The sequence below is a fragment of the Chinchilla lanigera genome, unplaced genomic scaffold (assembly GCF_000276665.1).
Source record: "Chinchilla lanigera isolate Chin_1 unplaced genomic scaffold, ChiLan1.0 scaffold00056, whole genome shotgun sequence".
NCBI classification, from domain to species: domain Eukaryota; kingdom Metazoa; phylum Chordata; class Mammalia; order Rodentia; family Chinchillidae; genus Chinchilla; species Chinchilla lanigera.
This window is the reverse complement of record NW_004955457.1, coordinates 7,022,360-7,044,028: the sequence shown is the minus strand read 5'-3', so window position 1 is coordinate 7,044,028 and position 21,669 is coordinate 7,022,360. Positions and strand designations below refer to the sequence as shown.

At 39.1% G+C, this 21,669-nt stretch overlaps 1 long non-coding RNA gene across 1 annotated transcript; it reads right to left on the bottom strand.

Annotated features, from left to right (window-relative positions):
* Positions 1 to 5,732: 5,732 nt before the first annotated feature.
* LOC102008501 lies at positions 5,733 to 15,581 on the bottom strand. Its single transcript, XR_262927.2, has 4 exons — positions 15,303 to 15,581; positions 14,329 to 14,561; positions 7,793 to 7,925; positions 5,733 to 6,546 (listed from the first exon to the last, which is right to left on the bottom strand). It is a non-coding gene; the product is annotated as an uncharacterized LOC102008501 (long non-coding RNA).
* Between the last annotated feature and the right edge of the window lie 6,088 nt (positions 15,582 to 21,669).

The window sequence follows — 21,669 nt, the reverse complement described above, 5'->3', positions numbered from 1 at the left end:
ATGAATACACACTTCTCAGATGAAAAAATACAAATGGCAAATAAATACATGAAAAAATGTTCAATATCATTTGTCATTCGAGAGATGCAAATTAAAACAACACTGAGATTTCACTTCACCCCAGTAAGAATGGCTACCATCAAGAAATCAACCAACAACAAATTCAGGAGGGGCTGTGGGGAAAAAGGAACTCTTGTCCACTGTTTGTGGGGATCTTTGGAAGATTGAAATTAGATGAAATTAGGATTAGAGGTTCCATTTTACCCAACTGTTCCACTTCTGGGTATTTTCCCAGAATTAAAAACATCATAACATAGCGGTATATGTGCACCCATGTTTATAGCAGCACAATTTGTCATAGCAAAATTTTGGAAACAATTCAAATGCCCATCAACTGAAGAATGGATAAGAAAAATGTGGTATTTTTATACAGTGGAATATTACTCGGCTATAAAGATAAACTTAAGGCTTTTATAGGTAAATGGATGCAACTAGAGACCATACTCACAAGTGAAATAAATCAGACCCATATGTGTAAATACCATATTGTCTCCCTAGTGTAAGAACCTGAAGGAGTAAATAAAATTGAAAGGTACAATAGATATTGTGAAAGTGAAAGAAACTGCTTAATAGGAAAGAACAACTGGGATGAGTGAAGAAGAAAAGAAAGAAAGAAGAAAGGGAAATATATATACATACATACATATACATATATATATATACACACACAAGATAGCTAAGATAATTGTACTACTAATTTGTATTGGTTTATTGAAAGGAACAGTTAATGTTTAATTATTGGATCTATCAATCTTACATACCTATATCTAGTAATCTGAGCAACTATTTTGAAAATAATAAGTAATACAACCGCCATTCTTGAGTTCTTATCATCTTGTTTTGAAACTCTGCATCATTTTTATAGTTTTCATGTTGTTTTGTTTTTGTCTTTGTTTTTATTATTTTGTTTTTGTCCTTTTCTCTTTAAAATAACAAAATAAGGATAACAGTCAAGTGCAGCCTTGTATTTCACATTTAGCACCCTCACCTAGATCTCAACTGCTCTATTTGGGTTGAATCAGCCAGCCTCAATCCACCAATTTAGGGGATGGTGTGGAAGCCAAAGAAAGAAAAATCACTATAAAATTGTGTTTTCAAAACATGAATGGCCCAGAAAGGAACTGTCCTGCTGAAGCAGGAGTGTTCATTGTTCCTCAGTCTACACAAAGTCATCCCGTCACATCCTGGGTTGCAGAGATATTCATGTTCAGAGCAAGAGCCAAAAGTTTTCTGGAGCTGGATTAGCAGGACAGACTGTTGCAAACCCTTATATAATCTTTACCTTGTCTAAACTCCTGAGGAAATGCGCAAACTTGCAGCCCCAGTTAACACATTTGCTTTGAACTTCTCTTGGCTCTAGCACTGCAAAGCAGACAGAAACCTGTCCAACATCATTCCTACTCTTGAGGAGCTGACAGTCTCATAAAAGATACATGTTTTTCATGGAGCAACAGCATATAAGTCCTAAATTGTTGAGTTCTAGACCTCTTACTAAGGTTTGGGTCTAGATGTCCCCCAAAAGCCTCGTGTAGTCATAGGACTTTTTCAGAGGTGGTTGAATTTCAAGTGTGCCATGCTGGAATTAAGGATGCTGAGATTAAGGGTGGGTGATTGCTAGCTCAGTCCACAGATCGGATTGGTAGACTGCATATAATATGAGGGACAGAAAGAGGCTTGTTTCCCCTTTTGCTCTTGTTGCTTTTACTGTCTTCTGTAGGCATGAACTGTCTCCCTCTGCCATGTGCCACTCTGCCCAGTAGCCAGCTGATTATGGACTGAAACCTCTACAAACTGAGCTAAATAAACCTTTCCCCTTTTAACTTTGGCTGTCGGGTATTTTGTCTCAGCAACAAGAAAAAAGTAACTAAGACAGCTCTAGAATAATGACCTGCAACCCACAGCCTCAACTTCACTGGAAAGTGTTGTTTGAAATGTAGACTTCGGGGTCTCACCCTAGTCCTACTGATTCAGAATCTCTGGAGATAGGGTAATAGAAATATTTGAAATCTCTTCACTGGGTGCTTAGCACTCAGATGCTTGGAAGGCATTTAAAAAGCTGGGAAAAGAAGAAGCTGGAGTAGCCAGGCAATGGGGGAAGATTTCTAGGAGACCTTGAATTTAAGCGGGGCTGTCCTTGAAGAGCAGGCAGGTAGGATATGGAATAAGAAAGTGCTCCCAAGATGGTGATCCAGGCAGAAGGGGCAGCAGGAGTAAAGGCAGTGACACTGAACACAGCATGGGGGGTACTAGTGACTGAAGCTGGGAGCCTGAGAGTGGTGTGAAGGAAGAGTGAGCCCCAAAGACAAGCTCAGAACTTGCAAGGAAGTGAGTTTCCAAAAAAAGCTTACATATAAATGTAAGTATTTTAATTTCCCCAGGGAAAAGTTAAAAAATCATATTTTGGTAGACATTCCCTTAGAATTTCTTTTCTATGTTTAGTTGAATTGCCTATTCTTTACCTTGAATACACACTAATTAGGATTTGCCTCTCTTTCCAGCTTTGTAACTTCTTTGTTCACTTCACATATATCCAGCATCTCTTTGTCAGTCCTAAAGACTTGCCTGTGCTTTTTAAGGGCCTAATAGTATTTCATTGTAAAATGAGATATTGTTTAATGCAGTATCATAATTTATTGCTACTGACACTTAGGCTGGGAAGAGTCTAGTGATAGAAGTGATTTAGAATAAAATTATAAGGATAGCCGTGCTATGTGCTGCTCAAACTTTGGGAGGAGCAGCTGGAATGAAGACTATGTGTTCAAGGTGGACTATGACTCTTTCCATGCTAGTGACCTTAGTCTCAGATCTATATCTTGATCTGTATCTTTATATCTGTTGGAATGCATATATCTCTATCTCCATGTCCTTATCTGTATCTATATATATCTAGCATGAAATTCCATGTAAAAGCAGAATGGAAGGCCTTGGCCCAGACTTTCTGAGAAGTGTCTTTTTTTCAGTAAAAGATCGAATTATTTGCATTAAATAATGATTACACTCCTTGTAAAGTGTTGGCGCATCGTAAGGTGTTGTGCATCACACAGACTTGTTAAGTTTCCTTCCCCTCGTTGCCCGCCTTCTCTCTTCATCTCTTGGTCCCTTTTCCCATTTGCAAAAGATCTCTCTGTTTCCTGTTGTCTTTTATTTTACTTTTTTTGTATCCTTTAGGTTTTTTTTTTTTTTCCGTATAGGAGAAGCCATGTGATACTTAAGCTTGTACACTTACTATTATGGTCTCAGGGTGCATTCATTTTTACACATGACTCAAATGTATCCTTCTTTATAGCAGAGTAGTACTCCAGTGTATATAAATACCAATTTTATTCATCCATCCATCTGTTGATGGACATATATGCTGCTTCCAAGTTTTAGCTATTATGCGTGTACTGCTGTAAATACAGGTATGCACGTGTCACTGTAATATGATGTCTTTAACTCTTTGGGGAAGTTATTTACAAGGGGAATTGCTATTTTTATCTCTATCATGATTTCTATAGTGATTATACTAGTTTATATTCCCACCACCAACATAGAAGGGTTGCTTTTTTCTTGTAGCCTCACCAACATTTTTTTTCCTGCATGCTGGGAGCTTCAATTTATGACAAAGTAAATGTGAATTTTCAGGTGGAAATCCACAGAATCCCTACTCCACACCATACACAGTCCATTCTACAGGGCAGGCTTCTGGTGAGAGGCAGAATATAAAGACTATAGAATGGCCATATGAGGAACATTTCTTAAACAAGGGGAAAAAAGACAAAAGCATTAGCTGAATATGGTGGCACATGCCTGTAATCCTACCACTGGGAAGGTGGAAGAAGGAGGATCATTCAAGGTTGGGCTATATAATGAGTTTAAGGCCAAACTGGAAGCTGGGCATGGTGGTACATGCCTGTAATCCCAGCACTCAGGAGGCTGAGGCAGGAGGATCATTGTGAGTTCAAGACCAGCCTGTGCTACAAAGTGAGCGCAAGGCCAACCTGAACTGCATAGCGAGACCCTGTCTCAGAAAGACAAAAAAAAAAAAGCCAAACTGAACTACATAGTGAGACCCTGTCTAAAAAAAAAGAAGCAAAAATAATGAAAACCAAATGGGGTAAGTTGGCACATGGCCATAATCCTAGCACCAACATTTGTTATTATTTGATTCTTTATGATGGCCACTCTTTCTGGGATAAGATGGAATCTCACTCTTGTTTTAATTTGCATTTCTCAAATGGCCAAGTATTGAACATTTTTCATGTATGTATTATCCATTCGTCATTTTTTTTTTTTTTTTTTTTAAGGCAGGGCCTCATTATGAAGTTCAGGCTGGTCTGGCCTCACTATGTAGCCCAGCCTGGTCTCGAACTTGCAACAATCCTCTTGTGTCTGCCTCCCAAAGTCTGGAATTATAAGCTTGCACCACCACACCAAGCAACAAATGTCTTTTTAAAAGACTATTTCTAACTCCACAAATTGTCTTCCACAATTGGTAATTTCCTTGATGGTTGTCTTAGTCATTTTCTCATTGCTGGGACAAAATTCCCAACACCCACATTAAAGGAGAAAATGTTTATTTTAGGTCACTGTTTGTAGCAGTTTGAGTCCACAGTCAGCTGGCTCCAAGGCAGGGCCGCATGGCGGAGGAGAAACAGCCCATGGGAGAGCAGGCAGGAGGCAGCAGCAGTTTGCTTACTTCTTTACACTTCATCCACTCTATAAGCCTATTGGTTTGGTGGACTAATGCAGTTAGAACACTCCCATAATCCATATTCACACACCTATGATCCAACCGCCTCCTGAAAACCCCACCTATGAGTGCATGAGTCTTTGGGGTGGGGGACATCTAGATAATAGCCATAGAGTGGTAGACTTTCAGTCTCAGATTGTCCCCTTTGTAGAAGTTTGGAAGTCTTCAAAAACTTTTTCAGTCTCTTGTTGGGATCCATGACATTCTTCTAGCATTCTTTCCCTAAAGCACACCTTTAGACTATGGTATTTCCTGTGTTGGGAAATTCTGGGACAATATCTGATCTTCCAAATCTGCACTTCTTCCTATTATGTCTTCTTTAAGGGAAAATGAAGAAAACTGTGTCTAATACTATAAGGCAAGGAGTTAGACTAGATGAAACTGAGAACCCCATGTTAGATAGCTTTAATATTAAAAAATTACACAAAAAATGAGCGTGGCTTCTATCTTCCTTCCTTTCAGAAGTTACTTCGCCGGTAGGGGCTAATGCCCTAAGTAAATGATAAGTCGTTAATATGGCTACTGGAGCTACTGGTGCTTTTAACTACAGATAAGATCAAGAACTTGAAAGATGAGTGCATGAAAAAGAATGTCAATATTTGCCTTTGGAGTGGCTTGCTTTTGGTTTTAATAGTCAGTAGACCTTCTGATACTTATTCATAGTGGTTGAATATAGTAATGTACTACTTTAATATTTCTTAGTCAAAAAAGGAAAGGAACACAAATGGAAGCATATAAAAATATAAACTATTGCTCTTTTCATTTCCCAGATGCCATGAAATGGGCAGTTTCCTCTTTCATGTTCTCCCATGAGGTACCTCCTTGCTACCAAACCTATAGAGCCAACCAAGCATGGGCTGAACCCTCCGAACTGAAATAAAGTGATTATTTATATGAGAAGAAAGTAGGCATGTCACATTTCCCAGTTTTATTTTTCCAAGATAAGAACACCAGGGAACAGTACATAAGGACAAAGATGTGCATATTGCTTCAATAGGAGACCACTCTGGGCCAGTTTATATTCATGCCACATGTCAGTAGTGATCATCAGGACTACTGTTAGGGTTTTCTAGGCCCCTGTGTCTCTCAGTCAGTTACAGTCCTGAGAATGTATTTCAAAATGGTGAGCTGGAAGAATGTAATGCAGAAAATCAAGATAACCATGGAGAGAGTAGCCAGACATACCATGCACATAGTCTTTTTCTGTGTCGGCATGAATAAGGCCTTCAACACAAGGTGGTTCTGCACCAAGTATGTTTTGTAGCCAGTAGTATTGTTAGTGAAAAAAGATGACCAAGAAGATCATCTATACTGACAACTGTACCAGGAAGTAGATAAGAGTAGATAAGATTGCCAACAGGGGCTTTCCTTGGGCCAAGTCAAGAATCACTTCTTCCTCCCTCTTGCATCTTCATTTTTAGTAGGGAGGCTGAGCTCTCTTTCTAAGGATTGCTTCGGGAACATCTTAGTTTACTTACACATAGTCTGAGAGATAAGAAACTCCATCACAAAAAAAATATGGAGAAAAAGCACAGCCAGTCATAAGGCAAACTCCTTCACCAGGTCTGGTGAAGTAGTTCTCATAGCACACTGCTAGACAGGATCCGGAGATACTCCCTTGGCACAGGAAGTCATACCAAGCCAGGAGACTTGTGCTACACACACAGTGGTCACCCTATGTAGAAGTTTGTGCTGTGTCTGGTCAGCTGCAATATGATAGGTACCATGTCCCCAAGATTACTTCTCGCAGCCATCTTGGAATCAAAGAAGACAAAAGAAAATTAGCAAGAGGAGGAACGAGTGACCGAATTGAGCAATTTATATATTTTCTGCTGCTCTCTTACGTGCTCTTTGAAAGTGCACTCAGCTGTCTTTGGTGATAGGACAACTCCAAAGAAAGTTTAGGACAGCGTCAAAGAGGAACATACTCGTCTCACAATACTCAGTGCTGGCCTCTCATTTGCTAACTCCTAGTTTTCCTTGTCAGTCTCTTTCTCACCTGATTCACTTCCTAGTCCTCTCCCCTCATTCATTTCTTAAGTGCTCTGTGTAGCTGTCTACATGGTTTTCTCTCATCACAAATCTCAGGGACACTCACTACTTTTTGTAGTCAGTATACCTACCTGTGCTGATAACCCACTCCCGGCAACTGTCATGGGTCCAAATATCACAGAATCCACAATTACTTAGCTGAGCTAACTGGCACCAGTTAGGCTTTCTGAAACCAGAAGTATTTCCAAATTCCATCCCCAGTTCCAAACCTGTTTCTAATTAGCTAATCAGGATGCACGGATCAATATATAATGATGGTCTTCTCCCAGAAGAACAGCTTAGATGTTTTTATTTGCTTTGTACCCTGCTACTTATTTGAAATTTTCATTCATCTGAAGATATTTTGAGTATAGAGAAATGAATGAGACAGTCATCTTTAATTACAGGTCTGATGGTGTGAGCCTCCTGCACCCCAGTATATTTATATTGACCCTTGTGCTTCCTGAGATTCATTTTTCCTTTTATGAGCTAGAAAGACATTGCTGGGACAACTTATTATTAAATTGATAGGAAATGCTTGCTGCAGCCCTTTCTACCCAAGTGACTGAGGCTTTCTTGGGCCTCCTTTGAAGTTTAAATTCTTTCTCTATCCCATTCAGTTTTCTCCTCAACCCTTATTCTGTATCCTTTCAAAAGGATAACCCTAGCAATTTTGCACCCTCAACTCTATTTCAGCATCTGCTTCTTTTTTTTTTTTTGTTTTGTTTTTCTCTGGTACCGGAAACCGAACTCACGACCTTACGCTTGCCAGGCAGGCGCTTTTGCCACTGAGCTAAATCCCCAGCCCCCTAGCATCTGCTTCTGTAAAGCCCAACTAGAGACACTCTTTCTCAGATCTGTGGAGGACCAGGGGATAAGCTTCACCCACAGAGAGCTGGCTTCTTCTTTTACCCCTCAGAGTTACCCCAGAGCCAACCATTTCTATAATTTATAGTGCTTAATCCTTACCCTGGAGCCCTCTGAAGAGGACGCTTCTGTAGCTCAGAGAAAGGACGGCTTGCAGCTATCTATGGGGATTGCCAGTAAGTCTGTAAGCTTGCACAATTCTGCCAAGGGCCTGCTGGACAGGTGAAGCTGGGGGCTGTTTAGATTAGCAGAAGGAAATACATTCAAGTTAAATTTGGAGAGAAAAACAGGATGCATTCAAAAGAAAATACTCCTAGCATCTCCTCCTCACTTTTGAGGTTATTTAAAATTATTTTTCTACTTTGAGTAGGAACTTATTTTTGAAGTGTAAATGCATTCAAAAGTACACATGTCACCCGGTTGGGTCCTGTAAATTTTATAGACTGTGGACCTCCTGCATTTGTTATCCAGCTAAGAAAAGAAATGACTAACACCCCCAGGTCTCCTTTTGTGCATTTGTTCCATTTTACCATCTTTCATTGCATAACCGATAAATATCTGGGCATTTAAACATAATCTGGCTGCTCTAGATATGTATATAAATGGAACCAGAAAGTATACAAACTTTTTAAAGTAAAATATCAAGATACAAAAAAGTAAGAAAAGAAATAATTTCAGCCTACAGCAGCTAGTCTCTGCTGCACCAGAGTCCAGCACCTTTCTTATTGGACATTCTCATACCATCTCACCGAAAACTTGGTCTTGGATTGCCCAGTGTCCAGAACTACCAGAAATAAATTTCTGTTGTTTCTAAATGGAATTGTGCGTTTTCATTTCATCTTAATGCCTTCTCATTTTATTTCCTTCTTTAATAACCCATAATCCTTCCTTTAAAAAAACCTCCAATGTTGTGCCTATTTAAACTACCAGTTTCCTGGCATTTTCATCTATATCCTACAGCAGATCAATTGCTATGGTAGGTTCTCCACTACAGCCCTCTGGAAGTTGTGTTCTTTCTCCTCTGGGGCATCCATTGTCCCTGGGTTGCAATGTTTTGTGCTCCTTACTCACCTTCAAGTAAAGTAAGCTATGTCTATGCTGACTGCTTATTCCCAGACATATTCTTGAATGCATTTCCCCTCATGGGGGCAATACTTGAACCCTTTCCCCAGACACAACAGGAGAAGAGCACACCTGCAGAGGCCACTAGGCTTGAGCTGGTTTCCCCTGTGCCCTCTTCCCTGGGTGTTCTTTACCGATGCTCACGTCTCATTAGGTCTGGACGAAACCATCCCATCCCTTTTGTCCCCTTAGAACTCACACTGTGCCAGCATTTGTCCTAATCATTTCCTTGCTTTTATTTTTGTAGTTCTGTCACTTAGGTGGAAATGCATCTCTACACAATTTTATTAACATTACTTTATTGGCTTTATTTCAATAGAAGTTTAAATTTGGGCAGGGGGAGGATTTGCTTCTTTTAGTCAATTTACTATGTCAGCAGTCATGCTCCAGTCCAACAAGAACACTCCTGCAGTTGAACAGGTTGTGTTTATTGCCTGTGCAAGTGAAGAGACCACACAGCACAGGTATGCAGGAGCATCTCTGTTAAGGCATTAGGACTTCTTACAAGAACTGGGCTTCTGTTAAGTGACTTAAGGGAGAGTTTAAGGAAGCAGAGATTTGCTCTGCATTGGCTATTGTCAAGAAGTGGAGGTAATTCATAGATTGAGTGTCAGCCTAAATCTTTCCCAGAATAAGGAAGGTTAGGCTGAGGCAAGACTCATAACTGGGAAAGAAGCAACAGTCACTCATATTAGCTAGGGTAAGGGCGTTTGGTCATTTTATGGTCTGGGCACTGTCTGTATTTTATCTGTGGTTAGATGTGATTATAGTGTAGTCTTACTTTTGTCTTTTTCTATTACAGACAACAGAGTGGTTTTATCTGATATTGTTACATAAAATTATGCACATTTGAGAGAATAGCAATGTCCAGTTGTGAGTGGTCATCTGACTATGCCAGAGCAGCTCCTGAGTGTCAAAGGTTGCTTTTTTGTTCGTTTGTTTGTTTTGTTTTTTTGAGACAGCATTTCTCTATGTAGTTCAGGCTGGCCTTGAACTCACTATGTAGCCCAGGCTGGCCTTGAACTCATGGCAATCCTCTGCCTCAGCCTCCAAAGTGCGGGGATCACAAGCATGTTCCACCATGCTCAGTTCAGGGTCTGCTTTTCCTTCTCAAATGTTGATGTGATTCACCCATGATGTCATTTTTACCATTCAATAATATTCTATTGTGCTCAATATTGTATATATATATTGTATCAATAATATTGTACTGTACAGCATACTATTGAGCATTCCACATGCACCATAAGACATTTATGTAAATCACAATACAATGATTTTTATTCACTTGTTCTATTCTTAATTAGTAATTTGAGTTGTTAGCAGTTTTGACCTCTGATAAATATGCTGTTATGAACATTCTTGTACATATCTCTCAGTGTACATATTTTTAAAATTCTATAGGATGTACATTTAGGAGCAGAATTGTTGGGTCGTAGGAGATATTAATTTTCAACTCTTTAATGTCAAACTCTTTTCCAAAATTCTTGTTATAATTCACCTCCTTTCCACATTCCTCAAAAAACAATCTAGAAATTCCATTCAACCCAGCTATTCTGCTTCTAAGTATCTTTCCAAAAGAGTTACAGACATCATATTAAGTGATACATGGATATTCATGTTTATAGCAATACAATTTATAATAACTAAACCTTGGAAGTGGCTTAAATGTCCCTCAACAGATGAATGGATAAAGAAAATGTGGTATTTACACAATGGAGTGCTACTCTGCCATAATGATGAATAAAATTTGAGGCATTTGTAGGTAAATAGATGGACCTCGATTATGTTAAATGAAATAAATCAGACACATAAGTTTAAATATCACATAGTTTCTCTTATATGAGAGAAATATAAAAAGCAAAATAAAAGATAACAGGAAACAGGGAGTTATATCTCTTGATGGAGGGAAGGAGGAGAAAAGGAAGGACAACAGGATTTTTTTAAAAAAGAGACAACTGAAGAAAAAGTGGAAATCAAGCTTTTGCAAGTGGGAAGGGGAATAAGAGTTAGGGGGAGCCGCGAGGGATGGCAGGAAGGGGACAGAAAAATTAAGATGTGCTTTGTACGTGTACAAATTCCCCACATGTAATACTACAAACACATACTAATAAAAATAAGTAAACAAACATAAAAGCAAACCAAAAAAGAAATATTTCAAACAGTAAAAATGAACAGCACAAATGGTATTATGCATCATAATATATGTATCATAATGAATCAGGCTACTTCAAAATATCAATAAAATATATTACTGGGTTTAGATAGAAAGTATTCACTATGTAACAGTTTAGTAGAATGAAATGATTGCTACCTATCCCTGGGCATTTGTATATGAACATAGGTTTATCAAAACTTGAGACATAGGAAGAATTTAAAGAATTCAGAAGAATATGTCACAATGTGAAAAATTATATAAAATTAAAAGTTCAGTCTCCAGAAATAAAATTTACATAAAACACAAATACACACACACAAAATTTACCTCCTTTCCCACACCAGGCCACTGCTTGATTTCCTGATGATTGAAGCTTAATGCAGGCCCATAAATCATAGCCACAATATGTTTTAACATATTATATATATTATTTTTATATAACTATGTAGTTTTTGTATTCTCCTTAAATATATACTCTTACATGTAAATACTATATATTGTATATATTATATATAATGTATTTATATACAATTATATATAATTTACATATATGACAAATATTTACATAATTTACATATACTTTATGTTGATTAACATATACTAGTTATACATGTTAATGGGGTTCACTGTGATATTTTAATATATGCACACAGATTGTGCTGATCAAATCAAGATGGTTAGCATTTCCTTATCCTACTGGTTTCTTTATGTTTGGAGCTTTTGATCTCTTGATCTTTATAAATTATATAATAGGTTATTGACAGCTACAGTCATCCCATTGCCCTGTGGAACACCAGAACTTCTTTCTAATGAGTAGCCATTATCGGCACATCCCTCACCACCCCTGCACCCTTCCCACCCTCTAGTAATCGCTCATCTATATCCAAGTCAACTCTTTAGATATGAGAAAGAACCTGTGGCATATGTCTTGCTGCATCTTGTTTATTGTACTTTGTATAATGTCCTTCAGTTCCACCTGTTTGGCAGCAAATGACAATTTCACTTTTCCTGATGGCTGAGAATCTTCCATTGTTATATGTACCACATTTTCTTTATCCATTAATCCTTTGGTGGGGGCATAGCTTGATTCTTAACTAATACAAATAGTAGCAAAATCAGCATGGACCTGCAGGGATCTCTGGTCTGCTGATTTTACTTCCTTTGAATATGGACTCAGAAGTGGAATGGCTGGAGCATATGGTTGATCTACCTTTCAGTTTTCTGAGGAGCATCCACACTGTTCTTCACGACTGCCATGGTATTCTTTCTCTTATTTCCTTCCCCAGAAGTTAGCGGGGCCAGATACTTTCACTTGCTGCTTCCTTGATAGTTACAGATTTTCAAAAAGTTTAAAATGGAAATGGGAAGGGGCCATGCACAGTGAGAAATTAAAGATACAGGGGACACAGAGAGAGAAATACACAGATTGGTCAGTTGAGAGAAGATGAAGTCCTGAGCCTTTGTGGAGAGGTTGCCATTTCTTCTATTATGAAGTAAACCATAGAGCCATGAATTCCTAGGTGAGCTTATAGAGAAAAGGTTGCGATAGTAAGTACTTCTGTAGGTTGGGGCGGTACATTGGTCAGCTTTGCTGATGTCATTGTGACAAAATACCTGGGATAAACAACCCATGGGAGGAAGAATTGGTTTTGGATCATAACTTCAGACATTGGCTCTTGGTCCCATTGCTGGGCTATGGTGAGGCAGAATGTCATGATGGGTATGGAGCAAACCTGTTCCCATCATGTTGATCAGGACGGGGTTAGGGCCCCAATATCTGCTCAAAGGCACACACTCAGCTAATTTCTTCCCACTGGGCTGCACCTCCCAGAGGTTCCATTGCCTTCTAATAGCACCACAGGCGGGCTGGTAACTTAATCTTCAAAGCATGGCCTCAGGGAGACATTCAATATATATAACTGCATATTTAATATGCCTAAGTGCATAATTGGTGGCCAGTTGCGTGTTGTATTGAAGTTAGACCTTGAAGTGAGACTGTGATAGAGTAGGGCAGAGAATGCGTTAGCCCTCTAGCATGTGGCTAAAATACCTGCCAATATCAACTCAAAGGAGAACAGATTGAAGTGGGCTGATGGTTCCAGTCCATGGGCAGCGGGCGAGGCAGGAACAGAGAGCGGAAGGGTACGGTAGAGGGAAGCTGCTCACCTCCTAGCAGCCAGGAAGCAGAGAGAGGGAAAGAGCCAGAGAGGAAGCAGGTGGGGGAGCCAGGTATAGAATCTAAGGCCAGACCCTCATAAACATCCCAATCAATTAAGCCCTGTCTCCTGTTCCCCCCTTCCCAATAATGCCCTCAAATTGTGATCAAATTTCATCAACTAATGAAGTCAAAGCCCTCCTGATCCGATTACTTCCCTGAGGCCCATCAGCACCTAGGAGCCTTATGGGGACATAAGACATCCAGACCATAGCAAAGAGGAAGGGGGCGGCTGATTTGGGGATAAGCATAATCTTGCTCAGCAGGCAGGAATGCTGGTATGAAGGGTGAAGTTGTGGGAGATGATATTAGAAAGAAAGCTTTGAGCTGGGTCAGAGAAGGCTTGAATCTCGATCTAAGCGTAAAGTCTTTTTCCCTAAAGTAAACAGCTTATGTGCAGGGAAGAGGTCAGTGCATAGTGAACGTCACCCATGGTGTTTCCAGCTAGATGGGACAGGGAACCAGGTATGAGTAGTTCAGGCATAGTTTAGACATTTAAAAAAAGATACTCCGAGAAGGGCAAATTAGATCTGGCACTTGCCTATTTCATTTAAAGAAAAGACCAAATAAAGATGGAATAGGCATTCAATTTTGACCTCTGATTTTTCCATAATGAAGAATGTCAGCCAACTCCTGCCTGTGTTTGATTGGATTATGGATTCAGTCAGTAATCTGCTTCAGATAAGTGAAGGAGATATAAAACTGTAGAACACATGGCATAGTTTGGTTCTCACATGGCCTCCAGAGGATTGGTCTCTAGGGTGGTGCCACTGGGAGGTAGTGGAACCTTTAGAGAACGGGGCCTTGCAGAAGGTCTTCTGGTCATTGAGCTCATGCCCCTGCAAAGATCTGGGGGACCCCAGTCTCTTCTTTTTCCTCTTTTCTCTGTTTCTGGCTCAGGACCTGAGTGGTTTGCTGTGCAGTGTGCTCTCTGTCACTGCCTGCTGGCACAAAGGCCCATTGCCCAGAGGCCCAAAGCAATGGGCCCACCTGTCCTTGAACTGGAATCTCCACAGTCATGAGCCAAAATGACCTTCTCTCTTTATAAGTGAACTGCCTCATGTGATTCATTGTGGTAATGGAAAACGCAGTCATACAACACAAATTAAATACCAACTCCCTCCCCATCGCCCACAGTCCTACCTCATTCTGCAGTCCATGTCAGTTTGCCTTCTAGTAAACGGAAGCATGCAATCTCTCTTTCAATCCCACTTTCTCCAACATTTCCTTATGTGTGCTTCTAGAAAGAGAAGGTAACTGTGCAGCCGTATTTATGTAAATTTATACTTTTAAGATGTAATCAAATGGACTTGAATACTGTCTCTGTGGTTGAGAGAAATTTACTTAAGCTGACTTGTGTGTCTCAGGATCATCACCTGTAAAATGGAAGTAAAAACATTATTAAAAATATAAGATTGCAATGATGATTAAGAGAGTTATTGTCAGTAGGGTACTTAGAAGTGTGACTGGCCCATAGCAAATTCTTCATAAATACGAGTTGTTTTATTTTTTTCTTGGAGATTTTTTCATATCGGCCCATATAACTATTACTTATACATACTGCATATCCATAAATTTATTTATTTATTTATTCATTTATCTTTTTGAGACAGGGTCTCACTATGAAGTTAGGCTGAACTTGAGCTCACTTTGTAGCCCAGGCTGGCCTGGAACTCTCAATGATAGTTCTGCCTCAGCCTCCCAAGTGCTGGGATTACAGGTGTGCGCCACCACACCCAGCCTCATAAATTTAGTTTTTGATCTGGGGGGTTGAACACATATCCTAACACAGGATAAGCCCGTGCTCTACCATTGAGCTACATCCTAAATTTATAATATTTATAAAGGGTATATAATGTTTCCCTAATTTCTATTTCTACATTTTCAGATTTTCCTATTATGAACAATATACTATTGTATGCACCTTGGTAAATTTTTGCAAGTATATCCATATGATGATTTTAAATTGAAGAATCAAAGGATAAGATGCATTTAAATTTGAAAAAGTATGAACTAAATTGTCTTTTAAAAAAGTGTACCAATTTGCACTCCCACCAAGAACATGAAAACAGCTGTACTCTATACCCTTAACAATTTTTAGCTTTGCAAGGTCTTACCGTTTAGCTCTAAATTGTCCTCCAAATTTCTCATGTACGTGGAAGGTGACTGGATCCCAGTGGCACCGAATTCACCCACTGCTGAGTTCAGTAGCTGGATGTGCTATTTGGAGGTGGGCTGGTTGGAGGCAGGTCCCCAGGGGCATGGCCTCAGAGGGTATATTCTCGTCCCCAGCTCTTCCTGTCTCTGTTTCCTGGCTACCTTGGGTTGAACCCTTTTTCCTGTGCCAGTCCCCTCTGCCATGCTGATTCTGCTGTGGTGCCAAGGCTTAAGCCACCAGTCACAGTAAACCTACCTCCTTTAAGCTGTGAATGTTGCCTATTTTGTCCCTGTGATGGGAAAGTGCCTAGGACGTAATTTGATGAGGAAACCCAGCATACCTCACTGGTTTATATAAGCTTTTAAAGCAAACCAACCTCTTTGAGACATAATTTGCACACAAGACAATTTCCCCATTAAAAGTGCACAAAGCAATGATCTTAATGTGTCAGAGTTATGCAACCATTACCACAATGAATTTTCATGACCCCAAAAGGAATTTCTCTTCCTCTTTGCAATCACTACTCATTTTCCCCCAATTCCCATCCCCCAGCTATAGGCAAACACTAATCTTTTACTCTCTCTGGATTTCCCCATTCTGGACATGCCATGAAGTTGGAATCGTGCTGATTTCTTTTATTACCATAATGTTTCCGAGGTGTGTCAGACTTTCATTCCTTTTCAAGTCTAAAATTAGTCTACGAAGAATATACAGTACTGTCTTGGTTACTTTTCTCTCGTTGCTGGGACAAAATACCTGACACCCAAAATTAAGGCAGGAAAGGTTTATTTCACTTACAGTTTGTGGAGGTTTCAGTCCGTACTTGGCAGATTATAAGGCAGAGTGGCACATGGCAGAGAGTTACAGCTCAGGGTGGCAGAATACAGCTAAGCAACCAGCATACACACCAGGGCGGAATGGGGGAGGAATGGCCTCAAGCACCCTTTTCCTCTCCCTTACACATGCAAACTATGCACCCCAGGGCGGGTGCAGCTCTCACACCCCTAGTCAATCAGGCTTATGGCCGCATGAGGCTTTGGGGGGACACCCAGACATAAACCATAACAAGTACTATCACATTTTGTTTATCCAGTCATCAGCTGAACAGCATTGTGTTACTTATACTTTTTGACTATTATAAATAATATTGAGTATTATTGCCAGGTAATATTTCACTGTATAGAGATATTGTTTTTAGAAGCAGTAACCCAATTTTTTATTTTTTTGTCTTTTTGAGACAAAAATGGTTGAGCTCACTTTGTAACCAAGCCTAGCCTTGAACTCTCAACGATCCTCCTGCCTCAGCCTCCCGAGTGCTGGAATTATAGGCATGCACCACCACACCTGGCTTGTTTGTTGAATTATATGAGGCGGTATATATTAATGATTTTTTAATTTGCCAGATATAATGCAATTTTTTATGGTTTTATATGTTCCAATTTATTTTCTCTTCATTTAAGACTTTTGAGATTATGTGCCTTGCTTAGAAAATCCTTTCATATGCCAAGATTATATATAAATAAATTACCAAAGTTTTGAATTATTTATGTTCTGTATGTGACATTTCAATCTTTGCTGGGCATGGTAGTGCATGCCTGTAATTGCAGCACTGGGGAGGCTGAGGCAGGAGGATTGCTATGAGTTCAAGGCCAGCCCTGGATTACAAAGTGAGTTCAAGGCCTGAGTGAATTGCATAGTAAGACTTTGCCTCAAAAAAAATTTTTTAATCTTTGAACCTTCTCAAAATTTTTGGGACATAAAGAGTATGATAAAGGATCCATTTTTAAAAAGTTTTTTATTCCTAACCAGTTTACCCCTAACTATTTGTTGACTAATATATCATCTTTCCTCCCTGACTTCTGCATAAATTTGATTCATCTACCTCTTCACCCATTAAATTTGTACATGTATTTGAGTTTATTTCTTATTATTCTATTCATCTCGCCAGTTCTTCTCTGGGATAAAATATTTTTATTATCGCACATTTATAACATATGATTATATTAATTACCCTCTCAATATTCCTGTTTTTCAGAATTTTTCAGATTCATCATTTATATTTCCTGATGGACTTTAGTATTATTTCCATGAACTTCAAAAAAAACCTTGATATTTTATTTGGCTTGACATTGAATTTATTGATCAATTGAGGAAATTAATGTCTTTATAATTGTGAATAGTCTTCCCTTTTAATGCTATAGGTAAAGAGGGAAAATCTGAAGTAAAAAAGAAAGAAGAAGGGGGAGAAAGAGGAAGAGGGAGGTTTCTTTTTTTTATTTTAAAGAGTAAAAGAAGGACAACAAAGCGGTAGGGGGATACACTAAATTACAGACAAAGTGGTAGGACATTATCAATGGTTGTTATTTTACCTATTGGTATCTTCAAGATAGTTTCTCAGGAAAACAAATAGAAAAATAATAGTGAGTTACAGACAGAAATGGCAGGAAATTATCAATGGTTGTTGTACTATACCCTGGTTTCTCCAACGTGGTCTCTAGGGAAAACAAATATAGCTATACATGAGTGATCAGTCAAATAATCATTGACTATTCTCAGTGGTGGTTGTTGCAACACATAGTAACAAACATACATCCATTTACAAAATAGCACAGGAACAATATAAACATTACAGAGTTATGGACAGATTGGTAGGAAATCATCAGTGACTGCTGCAATACATGTTGGCATCTTCAGAGTGGTTTCTCAGGAAAACAAAGATATGCAAGAAAGATCTAACATCATTGAGGCTGGGGATTTAGGTCAGTGGTACAGTGCCTGCCTGGCAAGGGCAAGGTCATGAGTTCAATTCCTGGTACTGGAAAAAAAAAAACAAAAAGCAAAACAACAACAACAAAAAGATCCAACAAGTAGTTACAGTCCAAGGGTTGCAAAAAATAGCTGGTTACCTCCAGTGACTCAGGAAGTTTCTTAAGAGTCTATTTCCCTCATAATTTACATTTTAAAATATGCTATAAATTGTACTTGCTCTCCAAATAGCACATAATATTTTTAAAATAACACTTTCTAATTTTAAAACATCACAGCAGCATACAATTATTTTTAATCAATAGAGTGAAAGTTCAAGGCAGATTGGTCACATTCTTTAAATAAATTTGATGTAATCATTCTTAAATAATTTCTTTTCCCTTGGATAATTATGAAGAATTGAATACAAAACTGGGTGTGGTGGCACACAGCAGTAATTCCAGCACTTCAGGAGGCTGAGGCAGGAGGATCAAAACTTGGAGCCCAGCCTGAGCACTTTAATGACTCAAAATAAAAAATAAAAAAGGTTGGAAATGTAGCTCAGTGCATAGGCATTGGATTCAATCCTGTTTTGGAAGAAAAAAGAAAGAAAGAAACAAAAGAGAACAGAACGTGTTTCCTTACTGCAGGTTTTTGGCAGTTTCTACAAGCCTAAAGTTAAGCAATGGATGGGTGTAACAGAATGTCTAGATACAGGTAGATGATCAGTAGATAGAGAGATGCAGCCCAATTGATGGTGACTTTATTTTGACATAAGCTACTGGGTACAAATTTAGACTCTTACCCTTTGACTTTTATTGCATTGTCAAATTATTTTCAGATTACCCAAAGTGATAGGTAATAAACAGAAAAAAATAGATTTACCTTTATTCTCAGTTTCTCATATCTTCTAATACTGAAGTCTTCCTTGCGGATTCATAAAATTAAAGGTTATTTTTCCGCAATTTCTCTCCTTCTAAATATTTAGATAACACACTGGGAGACTAAATGGACAGTTCAGATCTACCACGAAGACAGCTGATCTGTAAAGAAAAGCTCAGAGAACAGGGAGTCCAAATGCACTTGGAGTACCTGGAAATTACACCTGGCAGCCAGCAACCTTTTGTGCTTCTTTGTTGTCCTGTATTTTCTGGCAGCGGGCTTTCAAGGGTACCTTTATTTCACTGATTACTAAATTAGTGTTGGATTTAATGAGAGAGATCTGTCCTTTTATTTGTGCCTTTTTTCCTTCTTCTTCTTACTTAAAAAAAAGAAAGAAAGAAAAAGGATCAGCATCACAAAAGCTTTGTACATTTCTAGTTTGCTTTTGATGATGTGACCATTTGCTCCCATCTATCTCCATGGTAATAAGCTTTCTCCACCCCCACTTCACCGAGCCACGGATACTCAGGCCGCTGCTTCAGGAGCAGGGAAGAGTTGCATGCTAAAATAATGCACAGAAACAAATTGGTTTCCGTAAATAGGTCCCATCTTCAAAGCCTTCAAATTTTCTTCAAAATGCGATCCATTTTTCTTTGCTTGAAAAGAGGTGCATTGTAGGTAAAGTATTCGAAAGTAAAAATTTACATTTCAGAAAATGCATCTCAGCCCATATTCCAAAATAAGACTTGGACAAGATTTCAAAATTGGAAGAGGTCTTAGGCTTCATGTAGTCCCAGTTATTTATTGTGTACTTGAGGAAACTGAGGCTCAAAGTAGTTCGAGATCTTGTGTCTAATTATCACTTGAGGCTAGAATGCACACCTCCCAGCCAGGTATTCCTTCCTCTGCTGCTAAGAGTTCAGTAGTAGTTATTATTATGATAATAAATATCGCTATTATTCATAATTAAAGCAGGCTACTACTGGCCCATAACTAGACAAGCAGACTAATGGGATAGAATAAAAAGCCCAAACATCCTTAGGGAAATTTTTATATGAACATATGGCAACTCCACTCAATGGGACAAAAGTGGGTGTTTTAATACATTTCAATAAATGGTCCTGGAGCCAGGCCTGGTGGCACATGCATGTAATCCTAGTACTCATGAGGTTGAGGCAGGAGGATCACTGTGAGTTCAAGTCCAGCCTGGGCTATATACTGAGTTCAAGGCCCGCCTGAACTATGTAGTGAGACCCTGAATAAAAAAAAAAAAAAATGGTGCTGGGACAAATGGCATATTTGGAAAAAGATAAAATTAAACCCATACCTAAGAATAAGCCATTCCTAAGAATAAGCTCAAAATAATTACAAACCTAAATGTCAAATACTAAATCATACAAATACCAAAGAAAAAACAAGAGAAATCTTCTTTAATCATGGCACAGGGGAAAGGTTTAAACACTAGAGGCAATAGAAGAAAGTGATAAACTTGATTACGTAAATTTTTTTAAAAACATGTTTTCTTTGGCATGGTCATGAACCTCACCATGAACAAAATTTTAAAAATGAAAAAACTGGAAGAAAATATTTGTAAGATTCATAACAGTAAAGAGATAATAGTTTTGACATATAAAGAATTCCTAAAAGTGGAGGGGAAATGCACAAAAAAATCTGATAGAAAAATAGGGAAACCACATTAATAGAAAGTGCTTCTATTAAAAGTCAGGGAAAAGGGGGCTGGGGATTTAGCTCAGCAGCACAGCGCCTGCCTGGCAAGTGCAAGGTCCTGAGTTCCCGGTACCGGAAAAAAAAAAAGGCAGGGAAAGATTAAATTTATAAGTCAATAAAGAAAGGATCTGTATCAGTCTCCACTAGCAAACAGAAGGAAATACTACATTGGAAGAACTCACTAGGACTGAAGAAAATTAACAAAGAATAGTGCAGGACCTGAGTTAGTGACCACCAGAAGGTCATTGCCATTCTGGAAAGAATATGGTGTCGCCTAACAGACAAGGTAGAGTGAGGAAGCTAAAGCACCGCAGCCCAGCAGGGAGACAGGTCGGGGAGAAGAGTAGAGGCCACATTCACCTCTGTCCACTTCCACTGAGCTCTGCCCTATCACCAGTGGCAGAACCCAGCCGGAAACCAGGAATTAAGATCCTCATCCTCGGCTTCGAGCAGGTGGAACAGGGAAAAGACCTGGCCTGCAGAGATGAATGGAAAATACTCACCACTGATTCAGACGCAGGGTGCACCGTGTGCCGAACCGAGAGTCCAAATGATTATGAGATAGCAGGGTAGAAGATTCAGAGAACTTGAGGCCACCCTCTTTTTAAGAATGGGTCTGGGCAGAAATCAAATCTTCTCTGAATAGTTGCTATCATGAAGCTTTAATGTATTATTATGATTCTAATAGTAATCTGTAGCAGATGAAAGGCTTCTTGGACATTACTCCCACTGAGGAAATGGAACCAAGGTCTCCTTTCCTTGCATATGACTGTTTGGACCAGTAGAACACTGTAGAAGTGACTCTGGGCCTTGAGAGGCTGGCAGTTTTGTTTGCTGTCCCTTGGCACCTTGGCAAGAGCACTGAGGATCAATGTGAGAAGTGTTACTATCCAGATCTGCCATCAAATCAACAAGCTAAAAATACGACAAAAGAGAAACAATGTGGAAGTAGAGAAAAGAGAAATGCCCAG